The sequence below is a fragment of the Geotrypetes seraphini genome, chromosome 5 (genome assembly GCF_902459505.1).
Source record: "Geotrypetes seraphini chromosome 5, aGeoSer1.1, whole genome shotgun sequence".
NCBI classification, from domain to species: Eukaryota; Metazoa; Chordata; class Amphibia; order Gymnophiona; family Dermophiidae; genus Geotrypetes; species Geotrypetes seraphini.
This window is the reverse complement of record NC_047088.1, coordinates 107,188,059-107,208,493: the sequence shown is the minus strand read 5'-3', so window position 1 is coordinate 107,208,493 and position 20,435 is coordinate 107,188,059. Positions and strand designations below refer to the sequence as shown.

General features: G+C 42.8%; 1 protein-coding gene across 2 annotated transcripts in view; it reads right to left on the bottom strand.

Annotated features, from left to right (window-relative positions):
- Positions 1-20,435, bottom strand: part of SRCAP (Snf2 related CREBBP activator protein) — an 891,636-nt gene that overhangs the window by 626,859 nt on the left and 244,342 nt on the right. The gene's annotated exons all lie outside the window — the stretch shown is intronic.

The following is a 20,435-nucleotide window of genomic DNA, read 5'->3' as shown; positions in this document are numbered from 1 at the left end:
TCATCTCTCCTTCTTTAACTCATACATTGTCTAATGTCATCATACACCCAATTACCCTCACCGATATTGCGGCCTTCTCTCTGCATCTCGCTATTTCTCCTCTATCCTCTAGCACCCTCACATGGAGACTTCATAATCATCTTCTTCTTGATGAAGAGATTTCTGAAAAACATAACTCTTCACGGTTGAATTTTTTGTTATTAACTCAGCCGATCCTGACATTTGCCCTGCTATCATTTGGGAAGCTTATAAAGCCTCCCTTAGAGGAGAATTGATCAAACTCTCAGCTTGGAAAAAGAAACTCCAAATTCAAAAAGAAAAAGACCTTGAACAATCTATCAAATTACTAGAGTTAAAACACATGTCTGTTCATACGAATAACTCTTTAATCTATCAACAAATCCTAAAACTTAAATACGAATACAACTCTATTCTTTCATATAAAGCTAGGCAAGATCTGTTCTTGCATGCTTCTGGTCACTATATGGGTGATAATGTCATGGGGAAACCTCTATCCAAATATCTTAAGACAAAATCCCCAAAAAACTTCATATCGCGTCCATCCAAAACTCCTTTGGACACATCGTTACCAAGAAGGACTTGATTGCCGCACAATTTGAACACTTCTATTCGAAACTGTACCAATAAGAACTCTCCAAGCCAGACTCAGATATTGATTCTTTCCTTGACAAAACAAATCATCCTTTATTGGCTGATTCCACCAAAACTGAGCTGGATACTCCTATCTCTTCTTCAGAACTCTCGAGAGCGATTTCCTCCTTGAACAACAACAAAGCACCGGGATCAGATGGGTTCACTAATGAATTCTTCAAAAAATTTCATGATCATCTAGCTCCCCATATGCTCAATTACTACAATTTCATACATCAATCTCCTGATAAACAATATAATTTTGCTGATGCCACCATAATAGTTTTCCCCAAACCAGACAGGGACCCCACTCTAGTTAAAAATTACAGACCTATCTCTCTCCTAAATTTAGATTATAAGATTCTGGCCAAAATACTGTCTCTGAGACTCAACAAAGTAATCGCCCCTCTTATACATAAAGACCAAGTTGGTTTCATAAAAAAACGATACATTGGAGATAATCTACGACTTTTTCATCATATTAATGTACATGTCAAATCGCTTCAGGATCCTGTGGTGGGCCTTGCCATTGACGCAGAAAAAGCATTTGATTGAATTGAATGGCCATTATTGCTAAGGGTCCTTCAATGGTATAATTTTGGACCATACTTCATTAATTGGATCAAAACTCTGTACTGGCAACCCTCCTCACATATCCTGATCAACAACTCCCTTTTCAATAAATTATTTCTACGAAGAGGAACCCGATCTTTGTTATTTAATCTTGCTCTAGAATCTTTACTAGCCTCTATCCGTCAAAACCCTACGGTTCAAGGGATCACATCCACTTCTAGACAACATAAACTCGCCGCATATGCTGATGATATCCTCCTCTTCATCAGAGATCCTCGCAATTCCTTACCTGCTCTTATAACTTTAGTCACTGAGTATTCCCTTCTCTCGGGTTACCTGGTTAACTGAGAAAAATCTGAACTTTCGCCCCTAAATGATCTCATAACCTCTTCCGAATTATCTCACTTCCCCTTCAAATGGTCGTATGATCCCATTAAATATCTGGGTATTTTAATTCATAAAGACCCTTCTCATGTCATGGATCTTAATGTAACCAAGATCAAAAAACTGATAACACAAACAACCTCACACTGGTCTCCTCTCTTCTTGTCGTGGTGGGGTAGAATTGCCTCCATTAAGATGACCTTAGCCCCTCAAATTACATATATAATATCCATGTTTCCCTCTCAATGCAAAAAATCATTGTTCCAATGGATTAACAACACACTTTCTAGATTTATCTAGAACGATAAAAAACCTCGTATAGCTCTTACAAAATTGAAGGCTTCTAAATCTCATGGAGATATGAACCTCCCTGATTTTCACTTGTATTATATAGCCTCTTTAGAAGATCTCTTTCACATGATTCCCCCGCATGGCTTGAGATGGAACAACACATAATACAAGGGCTGGTCACTGATAAGACCCCCTGGTAATTTTCCCAGCATAATATTGAATGCAATTAACACAGTAAATGACAGCAGATAAAGACCCAAATGGTCCATTCAGTCTGCCCAACCTTAACCACTCTTTAAATTACTGATTTAATTTAAATTATCCTTCTTCTTAGCTATTTCTGGGCCAGAACCCAAAGCTCTGCCCGGTACTGTGCTTAGGTTCCATCTACTGAAGTCTCCGTCAAAGCTCACTCCATCAAAGCTCATTACAGCCATAGAAACCCTCCCTAGATGTGTGAAAACAAGGTAAAAACTAAACACTGAAACTGAAATGAGTTAACACAATACTGAGGGACCAGTGTAATAAGTTGTGCTATCCTTTAATATAGAAGTTTACTCTTGAATAAGTGTGACAGAAGAAGCAAGTTATCCCAGACCATGATATTAATTATCTCCCTAATGATAGTGGGGACTTAGAGCTCAGGAAAAACCCCAAAAAACAAACAGCTGACCCCCTTGATGGAGGCAACCAGAGCCAAAAAATTGTAGCATAAATGGTTAATGCAGCTGTACCAAACTGCTGGGTGGTGCAGCTGATAAAAAAGTTGGGTGGCACAACCAAGCAGACTGCCGAGAAGCAGCTAAACACATCCTGGCAGAGCAAAAGAGCAACAGAACTAGGTGGTGTGACACCCGACAGATGGCAGGCACTGGGGCAAAAATGTCCTACTTCTGTCTGGTACCGCTAAGTAATACAACCAACTGGAGCAGTAGTGTAATACAGATATTTGATATAGATGACTGATGAAGCCAAGCAACATAATGCTGTAGGTGTATAAACTAGCTGGCTGACGTAGCCCAATACTACAGTTGGCTGGAGAAGATATGCACCAAACCTAGCCAAGAGATCTGTGCACCAGAGCTAGCGTACCAGAGGAGGCTAATGTAGCGGTGCACGCGAGATAGCTGGTATAGCTATGTACTAGAGGTGGCTGATATAACCATGGGTCAGGATTAGCTGGAGGGGCAAAACAATAGAATTCTCTGATGAAGCTGTGGCCTAGAGGTAGCTGGTATAGCCAAGCAGTACAGTCAGATAGTGTAGCCATGCAGTAGAACTGGCTGGTTTGGCTATGTACAAGAGCTAGCTTGGACATGCATTAGATCTCATGGTGTGATCAAGTAGTAGAGATAGCTGGAGTGGCTGAAAGCCAGAGTTAGATGGTGTAGTACAATATATTTTTATTTATTTATTTAAATTTCTTATCCGCCTATACCTAGGCAGCTTATAAAAATACAATCATAATATTAAAACACAGACAAATCATATATAATAATATCTTCCATAAAACAAATACATTCACACACCCGCCAATCAAAGAAGTTAAACGAAAAAAACTTTACAATGGCCTCCTTGCCATCCAAGCAGCGAAACTGGATAACCAAATCTCCAATCTGCTGATTACAACCACGGACTTCAGGTTATTCAGAAAAGAAATAAAGACCATATTTCTTCAAGAAATCCCTGATTAAGTCTTAACATCACAATTACCTCATTCCTCCTATCTTCTTAACTCCCTGAGAATACTCGCCCTCTTCCCTAGTGATGACTTCTGATCTCTTCTTGTAACAGACCACTGTTCTCTTCTTGTAACTGACCAACCTTAATTCTTTTGTAATCCGCCTTGAACTGCAAGGTAATGGCAGAATAGAAATCTCTAATGTAATGTAATGTAATTCTCTTAATTATCTCCATACAATAAAACCAGAAACATAACATATCGAGCTTCTTAACCACATAACCATAAGTTCAATGCGGCTTATAAAAGATTATAAACAATAAATAATATCATAAAGAACAAGTATTTTGAGAAAAAATAGGTTTTCAACTGAGTTCTAAAATGTTTATAAGAACAAGCTGTAAGCAATAACGATCGAAATTCTTTATCATGGGAAGCTGCTTGAAATGCTAAAGTATGATCAAGAAATTTCTTGCTTTTAAAACCCTGTACGGATGGAAAAGTAAACAGGGCGTGAGATCTTCTACTATGTTTATACGATGCTATAGAAAATCTATTGACCATACAGAACGGAGCAGTACCATAGATAACCTTATAACAGAGACATCCCAACTTAAACAAGACACGAGCCTCCATTGGGAGCTAATGCAACTCACAATAGAACGGTGTCACGTGGTCATACTTTTTCAGATCATTTAAACGCCTCCACAAACAGAGTAGTTTTCAATACTTTTTGAATGTTTGTATATCTGGTAAGTGCCATTGTGCACCATCATTGGCTGAAGCATCATTGGCTGTTGGCTAAAGCATTTGTGCAACTCAGCTGGCTGAAACAGCAGACTGGTGTGATATACCTGACTTGAGATGTAGTTGTACAATACAATTAAAAAAGGTACAAAAGTGCATTAGAAGTGTTCAGTGACACCATGCCATACAGCTGCTGGCGCTGCTCAGATACAGCAGTGGCTGGAGGTTGTATGAAATAGTTTTGGACAATGTGCAATATCAGGGAGCAGAGCTTTTGTGAAAACCCAACATAGCTAACCTTTAGCACTGCAGCATAAAGCCAGTTGTTCCAGCAATGCAAGACTGCCAAATTCCACCACTGTAAAAATGAGTCAGTTGCTCAGAAAATGTAACATTGTACATCTAAATGCCATCAATCACCTTGAAAGCACACAAACTCAACTCACATTGGAGCAAGATATATTTATAACCTCAGCAGTGCCGCTTTTAGAAAGCTGGGTTTTTTTCAAACAGACTAATGCGTTGTGGGAAACACATTCTAATTGAGGGATCACAGCCCTGATGAAACCCATGTTGGATGAAACATGTTGGTGACAGTATCCCTTAGAATGGGCCAGTATAGCTAAGCTAAGTATTAGCTCTTATCTACAATAAGTTTTACTTTGGCACTATTGCACCTTATGAAAAATTAAGACATTCACAAATTTAAAAACAAAACAAAAATGGCCCGGTGAGGATATAATGTATAAATCCAACCACTATGAAACATATTTGAGTGGCTGGTGGCATTTCTGAGCGTCAATTGCATTCAATATTACGCTGGGAAAATTACCAGGGGGTCTTAGCAGTGACCAGCCCTTGTATTATGTGTTGATTTCTACTTTCCCATCTTTAGAGACTTTTTCAACTATATAGTTTGCATTAATTGAGATGGAACAACACATATGTTCTCCATATCCTATGTCTGTCATATGTACAATGAATTTACCTAAAAGATTGAGAGAATACACTATTGAGTGCAACACAGCTGGCCCAACATCTGGATGCAGTTGCTGATATTTCTATCTATAATAGACCTGATATGTCATTATGGTATAACTCCAAACTCCAACACAAAGGCATACCTTTTTCTTAGAAAAAGTGGCAAAAGGCTGGTTTCTGGTCAGTGGCTCAATTAAGACCTTCTGACTCAATCATACCTTTCTCCACATTATGTACTCAATATCCCTCATTGCTTCAAAGCCACTCTCAATGGATTCTCTTGACCTCCGCAATATCTAAAGTATCACTCCATTTTGAAGTCAGCTTCCCTTAACACCGTTCATCACTGGTGCAAGTTTGTTATAACTGGTGGCAAAGCTATCTCTACCTTCTACCATATTCTACGGGATCACCACTATATCTTTTCTCCTTACTCTATGAAACATTGGGAGACCATGTTATCTACACCTATACAAGACATTGATTGGGAACTGCTATGGTCAGTGACAAACCGACCACTGATGTCATCGAGTTTCCCAGTCTATGTTCTATATCTTGTGGCATGCAGTCTGGACTCCATTCCGTATGTGGAAAGCCAAACTCAAACCAGATCCAAATGTTGGCATTGCCTTGAAGCTGATTGCATTCTTGATCATATGTTGTTTCACTGCAAAACTATTCACTCCTTCTGGTCCCGCATTTGGTCTACTGTCCAAGCTATCACCTCTTGTACCTCTGAACTAACTTTTGATGTGATCATTATCTGATCTCAACTCCCTTGTTTTGCCAACTCTGACTGCCCTTCAAAACTGATCGATGCTATGATTGTAACGGCTCTTATGCATATTCTAAAATATTGGAAGTCAGCCTCCTTACTGGACTACACTTTTTGGTGGAACTCACTTTGCCTTTACCATAAATATGAATCATATACTTATGAAAAACATATTTCCAAACTTTCTATACATACCTTCCACCCTCCTTCTTCTTGGAAATTCTTAAGATCATTTTCTACAATCTGGCTAGTTGACCACTCCTGCCGCATGATGATGTACTTCTTCTATGTAGACCCTGTTTCTTTCTTCTCTCTTTTCCTTTCCTCCTTCCTTCTAATATCCTCTATTTAGCCTCTCTCTTAAGGCCTTGTTTGCAATTGATTGGTTACTGGAGTTTATTGTACGATGGAATGTACCTATTCGTGCTAGTCACATTATAATGCTATGTAGTGATACGTACTTTCACTGTATTTATAGTTTCTGACCTTTGTTTATATCCCCAAAATTTCAATAAAACTTTTGAACTTTAAAAAAAAACCAAAAAAAAAAAAACCCAAAAAAAACTTACTGGCAAAGACACAACAGGAAAAAATCCTCAATACTCCACTTCAACTCAGCGTTGATTTTTTTCTTTAATCCCTCAGCTCAGACAGAAAGTCTCCCAAACCTAGTGCTCTGAAATTGCATCATTCAATTTGTTTTACTGGCTTGTGCAAGCAATAAGCAGGACCTTCACGTTATAAGTAGACCCCTGATAAAGGCATCTCCATACAATAAAACACAGACTGTGTAGGGTCCTCCCTACCTCGCAGCTTTTCAGCACCGCCACATAGCACTCCTACATTTGGCTTTCTGTACCTTAGTACCATTCTGGTTATCACAGGCATCATCACCTCGCCAATTAGCACCAGTCTGAGACCTTTTGACGTCATCTGTAGATGCAATTGACTATATTGCACTTCAAGACCAGTTTTGGTTTACATAGGCATTTTTGCCTTATGGACTAATACAATAATAACAGTGCTATAAGTAGAAACAGCATGCACTGATAGAAGTGGTGTCCTAACTAGGGATCCCAAAAAACTGAGTGCTAAATCCAATCAGATGGCACTCTATAAACACTGGCCAGTAAATAGAAATCCAGCTTACCAGTACTGGAAAGGCAGACAATTGGCGAATCTGGAAAATATAGGCCGATTGTATGCATTTCCAGTACTGGTAAGCTGGATTTCTATTTTATGATCAGTATTGGCCAGAAGTTATGTTGAGAGCTATCATAGCTGTCTGCCAGAGTTAACATCAATGGCAAAGACCTATCTTAAAATTCTCTGTTTGACTTTCAAAGCCCTACATCGGGCAACTCCACCCTATCTAGCAGCTATAACCATTCCATATACACCATGCATTGTGCTCATTAGATTCACTGAGATTATAGTACTTCTCTCAACTAAAGCAACCCACTAAGAATCAACTCGTAATTCTGCATTTTTCATTTTAGCTCTATAATCGACCACAAATCATTTATAATGAACTTTCATTTCATAAATTTGTCTTTATTAAAAATCCACTCTATTAATCTGGCATTTAACATAGTAACATAGTAGGTGACGGCAGATAAAGACCCGAATGGTCCATCTAGTCTGCCCAACCTGATTCAATCTAAAAATTTATTGGGGGGTTTTTCTTCTTCTTAGCTATTTCTGGGCAAGAATCCAAAGCTCTGCCTGGTACTGTTCTTAGGTTCCAACTAGTAAAGACTCCATCAAAGCTCACTCCAGTCCATCTACACCCTCCCAGCCATTGAAGCCCTCTCTAGCCCATCCTCCATTAAATGGCCATATACAGACACATACTGTGCAAGTCTGCCCACTACAGGCCTTAGTTCTTCAATATTTACTATTCTTTTCTGATTCTAGATCCTCTGTGTTCATCCCACGCTTTTTTGAACTCTCGTCACCATTTTCATTTCTACCACCTCTCTCAGGTGCACATTCCAAGCAACACCACCCTCTCCATAAAGAAGAATTTCCTTACATTGCTCTCGAGTCTACCACCCCTCAACCTCAAATTATGTCCTCTGGTTTTACCATTTTCCTTTCTCTGGAAAAGATTTTGTTCTATGTTAATACCTTTCAAGTATTTGAACGTCTGAATCATATCTCCCCTGTCCCTCCTTTCCTCTAAGCCATATTCAGGGCTCCCAGTCTCTCCTCATATGTCTTTTGGCGCAAACCTCCTATCATTTTCGTCGCTCTCCTCTGGACCGCTTCAAGCCTTTTTGTGTCCTTCGCCAGATACGGTCTCCAAAACTGGGGTCTCACCAATGATCTGTACAGAGGCATCAACACCTTCACTCTTCTACTGGTTACGCCTCTCTTTAGACAGCCCAGCATCCTTCTGGCAGCAGCCACCGCCCTATCGCACTGTTTTTTCGCCTTTAGATCTTCAGACACTATCACCCCAAGATCCCTCTCCCCATCCATGCATAATAGCCTCTCATCTCCCAGCTTATACGGCTCCTTCCGATTAATTCCCAAATGCATTTTTCTGCATTTCTTTGCATTGAATTTTAGTTGCCAGATATTAGACCATTCCTAACTTTTGTAGATCCTTTTTCATGTTTTCCACTCCCTCTGCAGTGTCTACTCTGCTACAAATCTTGTTATCATCCGCAAAACGGCAAACCTTTCCTTCTAACCCTTCGGCAATGTCACTCACAAACATATTGAACAGGATCGGCCCAGGCACTGAACCCTGAGGGACTCCACTACTCACCTTTTCTTCCTCCGAGCGACTTCCATTAACCACCACCCTCTGGTCTCTTGTCTGACAACCAGTTTCTAATCCAGATCACCACTTTGGTTCCTAATTTCAGCCCTTCAAGTTTGTTCAAGAGTCTCCTATGAGGAACTGTCAAAGGCTTTGCTGAAATCTAAGTAAATTACATCTAGCATATGTCCTCGATCTAGCTCTCTGGTCACTCAATCAAAAAATTCAATCAGGTTTGTTTGACAAGATTTACCTTTAGTAAAGCCATGTTGCCTCAGATCCTGTAACCCATTAGACTCTAGGAAGTTCAATATCCTTTCTTTCAGCAACACTTCAATTATTTTTCCAACAACCGAAATGAGGCTTACCAGCCTGTAGTCTCCCGCTTCATCCCTGTGAACACTTTTGTGAATAGAGATCACATCCGCTCTTTTCTAATCCCCAGGAACCTCTCCCACCTCCAGAGATTTGTTGAACAAGTCTTTAATAGGGCGCACCAGAACCTCTCTGAGCTCCCTTAGTATCCTGTCCGGTCCCATCGCTTTGTCCACCTTCAGTTTTTCAAATTTATAAACTAAACTAAAACTTAACCTTATATACCGGGTCTTCAACCAAAGGAAGCTCGACACGGTAAACAATAAATTAAAAAAAATAAAGTAAACAAATACAAGAGAGTTAATTTTCAAAATGTTTAGCAAATAAAGTTTTTAGAAGTTTATGGAAGAGTTGGAAGGAACTGGGACACCTCAAAATTAGGAGAAGTTCATTCCCTAATTGGGGAAATTTAAACGCCAGAGAGCTACTAAAATTCTTAACTCCTTGAATTCCTTTCCTAGAAGGAAGAGAAAGTTAAAATCGATGAATGCCTCTCGCATATGAAAATCTATAAACATTCCACTGCAGAGGAACAAGAGGAGCAAAGATACAATATAAAATCTTAAAAACAATACATACACTTAAACTGAATTCTAAAATAAACTGGGAGCCAATGGAGAGAGAAAAGCAATGAAGTCACATGGTCGAATTTGCTCTTTCCTCCGTAAACGGCGCAGAATCTACTCCATTTTCCCGTGTAACTTTGCCAGACAATCTCGGTCCTTCTCCAGAACTTTATTCCGTGAACACAAAGCAGAAGTATTTGTTTAGCACGTTTGCTTTTTCCTCATTACTCTTCAAAATAACGGTTCCTAGCATCTTTAACGGCCTCTTTTACAAAGCCGCGTTAGCAGCTGTTGCATGGCAACAGCCCCGAAGCCCTTTAAATCTCTATGGGCTTCCGGGCCGCTAGCGCAGCTTTGTAAAAGAGGCCGTTAGTTTAGCAATTCCATTTTTCATCTTCATCCTTTCAGTGATATATCTGAAAAAAAAATTGTCTCCCTTTTTTACATTTTAATTTGCTCTTCCACCTGCACTTTCGCCAGATGTATCTCCCTCTTGCTTCTTTCAGTTTCATAAGAACATAAGAAGTTGCCTCCGCTGAGGCAGACCAGAGGTCCATCTCGCCCAGCGGTCCGCTCCCGTGGCGGCCCATCAGGCCTATTGCTTGAGCAGTGGTCCCTGACTATTTCTATAACCTACCTCTACTCCTATCCCTATAACCTACCTCTACTCCTATCCCTATAACCTAGCTCTACTCCTATCTGTACCCCTCAATCCCTTTGTCCTCTAGGAACCTATCCAAACCTTCTTTGAAGCCCTGTAACGTGCTCCTGCCTACCACAGCCTCCGGAAGCGCATTCCATGTATCCACCACCCTCTGGGTGAAAAAGAACTTCCTAGCGTTTGTTCTAAACCTGTCCCCTTTCAATTTCTCCGAGTGCCCCCTTGTACTTGTGGTTCCCCATAATTTGAAAAATCTGTCCCTGCCTACTTTTTCTATGCCCTTCAGGATCTTGAAGGTTTCTATCATGTCTCCTCTAAGTCTCCGCTTCTCCAGGGAGAACAGCCCCAACTTTTTTAGTCTGTCAGTATATGAGAGATTTTCCATACCCTTTATCAGCTTAGTTGCTCTTCTCTGGACTCCCTCAAGTACTGCCATGTCCTTCTTGAGGTACGACGAGCAGTACTGGATACAGTATTCCAGATGCGGGCGCACCATTGCACGATACAGTGGCAGGATGACTTCTTTCGTCCTGGTCGTGATACCCTTTTTAATGATACCCAACATTGTTTGCTTTACTTGAGGCTGTGGTGCACTGTGCCGACGCCTTCAATGTTGTGTCTACCATCACTCCCAGGTCTCTTTCAAGGTTACTTACCCCTAGCAGTGATCCCCCCATTTTGTAAGTGAACATCGGGTTCTTTTTCCCTACATGCATGACCTTGCATTTCCCTATGTTGAAGCTCATTTGCCACTTTTTGGCCCACTCTTCCAGTGTCGTCAGATCCTTTTGGAGATCTTCGCAGTCTGCCGTGGTTTTAACCCTGCTGTATAGTTTGGTGTCTTCCGCAAATTTAATTACCTCACATTTTGTTCCCGCCTCCAGGTCGTTAATGAATATATTGAACAGGAGCGGTCCCAGCACCGACCCCTGCGGAACTCCGCTCGTGACCCATTGCCAGTCTGAATAATGGCCCTTTACTCCAACCCTCTATTTCCTGTCTGCCAGCCAGTTTTTGATCCATCGGTGGACCTTCCCTTGCACCCCGTGGTTCCATAGCTTCTTAAGCAGTCTTTTGTGTGGTACCTTGTCGAAGGCTTTTTGGAAGTCAAGGTAAATGATGTCTATGGATTCCCCTTTATCCACCTGGCTGTTTACCCCCTCAAAGATGTACAATAAGTTTGTGAGGCATGACCTACCCCTTGCAGAAGCCATGCTGACTCGACTTTAGCTGTCCATTGTTTTCGATGTGTTCACAGATGCTTTCCTTAATCAGCGCTTTCATCATCTTTCCCGGGACCGAGGTCAAGCTCACCGGCCTGTAGTTTCCTGGGTCACCCCTTGAACCTTTCTTGAAGATGGGCATGACATTTGCTATTTTCCAGTCCTCCGTGATCTCTCCAGTTTTTAACGATAGGTTGCATATTTGTCGAAGTGGCTCTGCTATTTCGTTCCTTAGTTCCTTGAGTACCCTTGGGTGAATGCCGTCCAGACCTGGCGATTTGTCGCTCTTTAGCCTGTCTATCTGCCTGAGGAAATTCTCTTGGCTTACCTCTAGTTGGACCAGCTTATCATCCTGATCTCCATTTACGATCTCCTCGGGTTCCGGAATGTTGGTTGTGTCTTCCCTCGTGAAGACTGACGTGAAGAACTCATTTAACTTGTCAGCTATCTCTTTTTCCTCTTTTACCACTCCCTTTCTGTCTCCATTATCCAAGGGTCCCACTTCCTCCCTTGCTGGTTGCTTCCCCTTAACGTACCTGAAGAATGATTTGAAGTTTGTTGCTTCCCCCGCCAGTCTCTCTTCATATTCTCTTTTTGCTTTCCTAACCACTCGGTGACACTCCTTTTGGTGTTCTTTGTGCTCCTTTTGGTTGTCCTTTGTTTGGTCCTTTTTCCATTTTTTGAACGATGCTTTCTTGTCACTTATCGCCTTTTTCACTGCATTTGTTATCCACACTGGGTTTTTTGTTCTATTTTTTTTGCACCCTTTCCTGAACTTGGGGACGCACAGGTTCTGTGCTTCGTGCATAGTGCCCTTGAGTAGGGTACAGGCTTTTTCTACGGACTCCATCTTCCTTGTGTTGCCGTTGAGTTTCTTTCCCACCATTTTCCTCATGGCATCATAATTCCCTTTTTTGAAGTTGAGTGCCGTCGTTGTGGTTCTTTTCACCTTTGATAATCCAATTTCTAGCCTGCACTGGATCATGTTGTGATCGCTATTTCCTAGTGGGGCTGGTACCGCCACCTCCTTTTCGGGTCCCCCTAATCCATTGAAGATTAGGTCAAGAGTGGCATCTCCCCGTGTTGGTTCTGTGACCAGCTGTTCCATGAAACAGTCCCTCGTGACCTCCAGGAATTTGGTCTCCCTCGTACAATTTGAGTGCCCGATATTCCAGTCTATCCCAGGGTAGTTGAAGTCCCCCATCACCACCACACTTCCGCTTTTGCATACCTGCCTCAGTTCAGCCTCCAGGTCCTGGTCGATTTCTTCCGGTTGTCCAGGTGGGCGATAGTACAGACCCAATTTTATGTCTGCTCCAGTTCCTCCCGGTAGCTTAACCCATAGTGATTTCAAGCCATTCACCCTTACTGTTGTTTCCATCCTGGTTGAGGGTATGGAGTCATTTATATATAGCGCTATTCCTCCACCCTTTTTATGTGTCCTGTCTCTCCTGTAGAGTTTGTACCCTGGTATGGCCACATCCCATTTATTGTCATCAGTCCACCACGTTTCTGTGACTCCAATTATGTCTAGGTCCTTCTTGCTGGCTATGACTTCCAGCTCTCCCATTTTGGCCCTTAGGCTCCTAGCATTAGTGTATAGGCAATGTAAGTCCCAGTTGTTTGCCCTCTCTGCTGGTTTTCCTCGTGGTTTGGCACTCCTGCCGACCCCCTCATGGGTTGCCAGTCCCCGAGCCTCGTCTTGCTCATCCTCCTCCTGCGGTGTGTCTGTTTCGTCCTCAGCCTGTTTCCCCATTTTTGGTTGCTCCTCTGGCTCCCGTTGTTCTCTGTTGATCCTGCTTGCTAGTTTCATTTGTGCCCTGGGCCCCTGCATTGCATCCTTAGGTCCTTTTTCCAAAAATTCCCACTCAGTCCCGAGCCCACTTTTACAATGTCCTTGCCCCTCTGGCTCTCGTTGTTCTCTGTTGATCCTGCTTGCTAGTTTCATTTGTGCCCTGAGCCCCTGCATTGCGTCCTTAGGTCCTTTTTCCAAAAATTCCCACTCAGTGCCGAGCCCTCTTTTACAATGTCCTTGCTCAGTATCCTTATTTGATACTATTGTCCGATGTGTTGAGGTCAGATCGACTATCAGCTTTCCCCTTCTCCTCAGTTTAAAGCCAAGTCAATGACGCTTTGGACGTTGCGTGCCAGCATCCTCGTTCCAGCCGTGCTCAGGTGCAGTCCGTCTCTCCTGTAGAGCCTGTTCTTCCCCAAGAAAGTTGTCCAGTTCCGAACAAAGTGGAAACCCTCCTCTTCGCACCATCTCCTCAGCCAACTGTTTATTGCTTGTAGTTCGCTCTGCTTCCTTGCGTCCGCTCTCGGTACTAGCAGGATCTCTGAAAAGGCTATCTTCCTTGTCCTCAGTTTCAGTTTCCTCCCCAGGATTCTGAACTGGTCAGTTAGTGTAGTCCTGTTGTAGTTCCTCCTGCTGACGTTGTTGATTCCAATGTGGATTACTACTGCTGTTTCCTCCGTCTCGGCTCCCTCCAGGATCCTCTCAATTCTGTCGATGACGTCCTTCGTTCTTGCCCCCGGGAGACATGTCACTAGTCGGTCCTCTCCCTCCGGCTATGTGACTGTCCATTTCTCTCAGAATTGAGTCTTCCACTACGATAGCAGATCTCCCCTTCCTCAACTGTCTCTCTTGTCTCAGGTCTGTGTCAGTGGCGCAGTCCGCTAGTCCTTCCGCCGGGCTCTGTTGGGTCTCCACCTCATCTGTCTGTCCAGATCCTCCACAAGGTCCTACTCCCATGGCGTCTGGTGGATTCTGTCGTCCAACTGTTGGTTCTCTCCTGGTGTGCTGGTGGTCCTGTGCCTCCACCATCCTGCAGGCCTCCTCGATGAACTTCTCGAGCTCTCTAACTTGTTCCGTGATGTGGCTCTCCTTGGTGGTGTCTTCAGTTGCCCAGCACTGTTCCTCTATGGTGCAGAGTCCCTCCAGCTCCTGGACTCTAACCTGCAGTCTCCCGACCTCCTTCTTCCGGCTATCCAGTTCCTGGCATCGACCGCATATGTACGCCTGCCTCCCGGAGGGGAGGTAGTCATACATATGACACTCGGTGCAGTATACTGGGAAGCTCCGCTGGGTTCCTGCTGCCTCCATTTCACCCGGTAGTCCTTTCTTAACTCTTCTTCTTGGGGTTTTTTATATTTCAGGAATGCCAACTCTTTTGCCTTTATTTTCTCCACTAGTTTGAAGAACCATGTTGGTTTCTTTTTTCTCTTATTTTTATTTATTTTCTTCACATAAAGATCCATAGCTTCTTTTATAGCTCCTTTCAGCTTAGACTGTTTTTGCACTTCTCTTATGTCCTCCCATCGTAACAGCTTTCTTCAGGTACTCTCCCATTTTATTAAAATCCGTACGTTTGAAATCTAGGACTTTTAGTATTGTACAGCCAGCCGCCTTCCACTTTAGCCGTTATATCAAACTAAACCGTTTGATGATCGCTATTTCCCAGGTGAGCACCCCCTTGTACATTAGATATACTCTCTCCATTTGTGAGGACCAGATCCAATATCGCTCAACCTTATTCCTGGTTGAGAGGAGGTGACTGTTTTCTGGAGACCACACTGAAGTTTACCTATTGTTTTAACATTTTTTTTTCTCTCTTGATTAGTAAGTTTAAGTCTTTCATATTAACTACTGTATAATGTTTTTTCTTGAGTTGATTGTTTTTAATGTATTGTAAGCTGCAATCACCTATTGCAAAATTGCAGGGTACCAAATTAAGGAGGTCACGTGATGCTGTGAGACAGGGAAGACATGAGTCAACCTAGCTCCTGGGCCCTGTATGAAACGTGCACACCGTCTGGGGCGCTCACAGCCCCGAGATCTATGTCCCTGGCTGGTAATTATCAAGTTCTACAATTATAATCGTAAAGTGGAAATTTTGAGGAAATAAAAACTGATTAAGGAACCCATAGACATCATTTATCTCGACTTCCAAAAAAGCCTTTGACAAGGTACCTCATAAGCGGCTACTTAGGTAGTTGTGGAACCACGGGGTGGAAGGGGACGTATACAGATGGATTAAGCACTGGTTGGCAGGCAGAAAGCAAAGGGTTGGTGTGAAGGGCCACTACTCGGACTGGAGGAAAGTCACGAGTGGCGTCCCGCAGGGGTCAATGCTCGGACCGCTGCTGTTCAATGTGTTTATAAACGACCTAGAAACGGGGACAAAGTGTGAAGTCATAAAATTTGCTTATGACACAAAACTATGTAGCAGGGTTAGAACCGTGGAAGATTGTGAAGATTTACAAAGGGACCTAAACAAACTAGAAGAGTGGGCAAAAAAATGGCAAATGAGCTTCAATATAGAGAAATGCAAGGTCATGCATATAGGGAAAAAAGAACCCGATGTTCAGCTACAAAATGGGGGGATCAATGCTAGGGGAAAGTACCTTGAAAAAGACCTGGGTGTGCTGGTGGACACAACGATGAAATCAACAGCACAATGTGCGGCAGCCTCAAAGAAAGCAAACCAAATGTTGGGTATTATTAAGAAGGGTATTACAACAAGGACAAAGGAAGTCATCCTGCCGCTGTATCGCGCGATGGTGCGCCCACATCTGGAATACTGTGTCCAGTATTGGTCACCGCACCTCAAGAAAGACATGGTGATACTTGAGAGGGTTCAGAGAAGAGTGACGAAAATGATAAAAGGTATGGAAAACCTTTCATACGCAGACAGGTTAGAAAGGCTGGGGCTCTTCTCCCTGGAAAAGCGGAGACTCAGAGGAGACATGATAGAGACCTTTAAGATCATGAAGGGCATAGAGAAGGTAGAAAGGGACAGATTCTTTAGCCTACTGGGAACCACTAGAACAAGGGGGCACTCAGAAAAATTGAAAGGGGGCAGGTTTAGAACCAATGCTAGGAAATTCTTTTTCACTCAGAGGGTGGTAGACACCTGGAATGCGCTTCCGGAGATGTGATAGGACAGAGTACACTACCGGGTTTCAAGGAAGGATTGGATAAGTTCATGAAAGATAAGAGGATTGAGGGATACAGATAGAGGTAGAGATAGGCTATGATAGGGCATAGACAGAAGGACAGGGGGGCTTAAATGATTTAAACAAGAATCACCTTACAGGTCATGGACCTGATGGGCCGCCGCAGGAGCGGGCTGCTGGGCGCGATGGACCTTGGTCTGACCCAGCGGAGGCAACTTCTTATGTTCTTATGTTATGCTATGAGGATTCTGCAATATGTATTTTTCAAGATTACCGTATTTGCCGGCGTATAAGACGACTTTTTAGTACCTTAAAATCCTCCCCAAAGTCGGGGGTCGTCTTATACGCCGGGTACAGTTTACATGCCCTTACTTGCGGGGCTGGATGTACTCAGTCGCGCGGCTCTTCTTCTCCCTACCTTCTCTGCTTGCAGCACAGAGCCGAACGGAAGTCTTCCCGACGTCAGCGCTGACGTCGGAGGGGAGGGAGGGCTTAAACAAAGCTTAAACAAAGCCCTCCCTCCCTCCGACGTCAGCGCTGACGTCGGGAAGACTTCCGTTCGGCTCTGCTGCAGGCATGGCAGGTAAGGAGAGAGAGAGTACCAAGAGAGAGGGGCGGCCGCCCCGCCCCGGTTGCAGCACAGCCGGCCAGGTCCCCTTACTTTTGTGGCACTTCCCCGACCGACCGATAACAGCCCGGGTCCGACAATCCTCCCTGCCCTGTAGCCGCGAATCTAAATTACCTTCTTACAGCAGCTGTAAGAAGGTAATTTAGATTCGCGGTTAAGGGCAGGGAAGTTTGTCGGACCCGGGCTGTTGTCGGTCGGTCGGGGAAGTGCCACAAAAGTAAGGGGACCTGGCTGGCTGTGCTGCACCCGGGGCGGTAGAGAAGGGGGGGGGGGAAGGACTCTGAAAGCACTTGAAGACAGAGGAGGGAGAAGAACGCTGAAAGCACATGGGGGAATACAAAGGGGTGGAGAAGGAAGAAGGGGTCGTCTTATACGGCGAGTATAACACAAAACTCTATTTTTTAACTAAAAGTTGGGGGGTCGTCTTATACGCCCAGTCGTCCTATACGCCGGCAAATACGGTACTTTGCAGCGCTTAGTGAGAAACGCAAACTTTTTTATCCTTTGTGTTCTAAACTGGCGGAAAAGAAGATCCAATTCATGTTGATCTATCCAGCTATTCTTCAATTAAATCATGAAGGTCTTTGGCACACCTTTGATACATCTGAAGAAACTTGCATCAACACCCATATAGACCACTCTGCTGACCATACTTGATTGCATATCCTAGCGGGCAGGATTTCTACAGTATTATAGTCACGTCATTGACCCCCTGGGGGGGGGGACTTTGATCGCTGGGTATTGCAGTCATTCTGATGTTTTAATGATATAAATGGGCCTTTAAAGATGCTCTATATAATTTTGCATGCATGCACACTTCTGATGGTTTGATATTGTATCACTGTTTGATATGTACGTCATATTCTCATATGGGCATTTTGTAATAAATTGCTTGTTTTTTCTTAACTTACTGTTACTTTGAGGACCTGGGGTTCGGGGCAGCATTGCACACTTATTATTCATATCTTCTTGGGTTGGGGTGAGACATTTGCAACCTCGAGGGGAGATGGGTTAAATTGTGGGTTACTTTGGGAAGTGGGGAGGGAGGAGGGGAGAATGGGAAAACATTTTATATAATTGTTCTTTTTCCTAATAGCACATCTGTTTAGGCTGAGCATTTTTGACTTTTCACATCTGTGCATTCTTTACTTTGTACTGGGCATTGTCCTTGGGGGCTGGCTTTTAGAATTATCCTAGGTGAGGCTGGGCACCTGGGATTTTTTTTTGTTTGCATTGTGGTGATCTTTTATGAACTTTCCTTTCTTTTGTAGTACATGAGTCCTGCTAATTCATTACATACATTAACGTAGAACGTCTCTGGTATAACATCTCCCATCAAACGCACTAAAATATTGAATTAACTGCAGCGTTATAGAGTGAACATAGCTTGTCTCCAGGAAACTAAGCTTTCGGATGTGGAACATCAGAAACTGAATAGGAATTAGGTGGGTGCAGCATCTTCGACACAGAAGCGCGCAGGTGTAGCTATTCTTATTCACAAGTCCTTACTCTCATAGAGCACAGTTATTAGCACAGGACATGGAGGGCCACTATGTACTTTTACGGTTCACTTTGGCCTATTGTACCTTTCATCTCCTCAATGTTTATGCTCCCAATGCTTTCTTTCCTTTTCTATTTTGAATGGAGTTCTTTTCAAATTATTTTGAATTATATATATTGTAAACCGCTTGGATCTTTTTTGGGCTATATTAGTTATATATAAAGTTTTTAATAAACATAAATGATCATGCTTTCTTTGAAACGTTGGTTCACCTAGTGGTAGAGCGAGTTGATGAGCCCTTGTTCCTGATTGGTGATCTCAACCAAATATTAGATCTCGCTTTGGACCGCTCCATTCCCAGCTGTTCTCTGGGTGGAGCTTGATCGCGAGGAGTCCCATATCTGTGCTCCAGATTAGATCTGGTGGATCCCTGGCATTTACTTAACACCCAAGTATGTGATTATACCCATAGAGCTCATGCCCACGGCACTCTCTCTAGAATTGACTACATTCTCTCATCCAGATCTACGTTTTCAAATATTCACTCAGCGGAAATTGGTCCTTCAACTATTTCTGACCACTCTTTGGTCTGGGTGGATGTTAATATAGGCTTTAGTTTGTGAGGCCCAACTAGATGGCAATTCCCCAGGTATCTATTTGGGGATATTCACTTTAAAGACTATCCTATGTCAAAGTGGGCAGATTTTATGTACTTTAATGAGCAACACAGTTTAGCCAGAACTATTTTGGGATACTGCCAAAACGGTTCTTTGTGGGGATTGTTTACCATACATTGTTGCCCGCAAACGCCATTTATCTCTGGGCATTATATGTTTAAAACATGACTTATGTGGAACAAAATAGGCCTATATAGCTAATTTGTCCCTATCTGCTAAGGAAGCGTTGGGTTGTTACTGAGGCAGCTCTTAACTCCCTTATACATGAATGTACAAAGAAATTATTATTTTACAGAAAATTTAATTATCATCGATATAGCAATCGATCAAGGAAGCTTCTCACTTTATATCAGGTCTTTCTGATGTTTCGGGGATCCTTTACCACAAATTCGAGGTCACCCTCATCTTTTATGATTATTTCAAACAGGTCTATATTGGGCTCTGGTCCATCAGTGGTGGATTACTTGGAGGAATACTCAGGTATTCCAATACTATGAATTGGCGAGGGACTCTCTTACTGCCCCATTAACACTCAAAGAACTTCAAACTGCAATCAAATCACAGCATAATCACTCGGCACTGGGTCCGAATGGATTTACACCAGAGTTCTAAAAATTGCTCTTACCTCACTTATGTGTTCGGTTCTGAGATTATTACTCACATATAATACGTGAAGGGGAATTTTCTGATGGTCCCATTGAAGCGCTCATTACTCTTATTTTGAAACCAGGAAAAACTGAGGCATCTCCTGAATCTTATCAACCCATATCTCTGATTAATGTGGATCTGAAAATTTTGGCTAAAATCCTTGCTGATCGTCTTTCTGTGTACCTACCCCGCTTGATAGGACCTGAACAGGTAGGATTCGTGCAAGGGCAGCAATCAGTGATCAATGTCCACAACGTCTTATTGGCCATGTCTCATGCTATCAAACATCAGATCTCACACTCTGATTGTTAGTCTAGATGCGGCTCGTGCCTCTGACCAGGTGGACT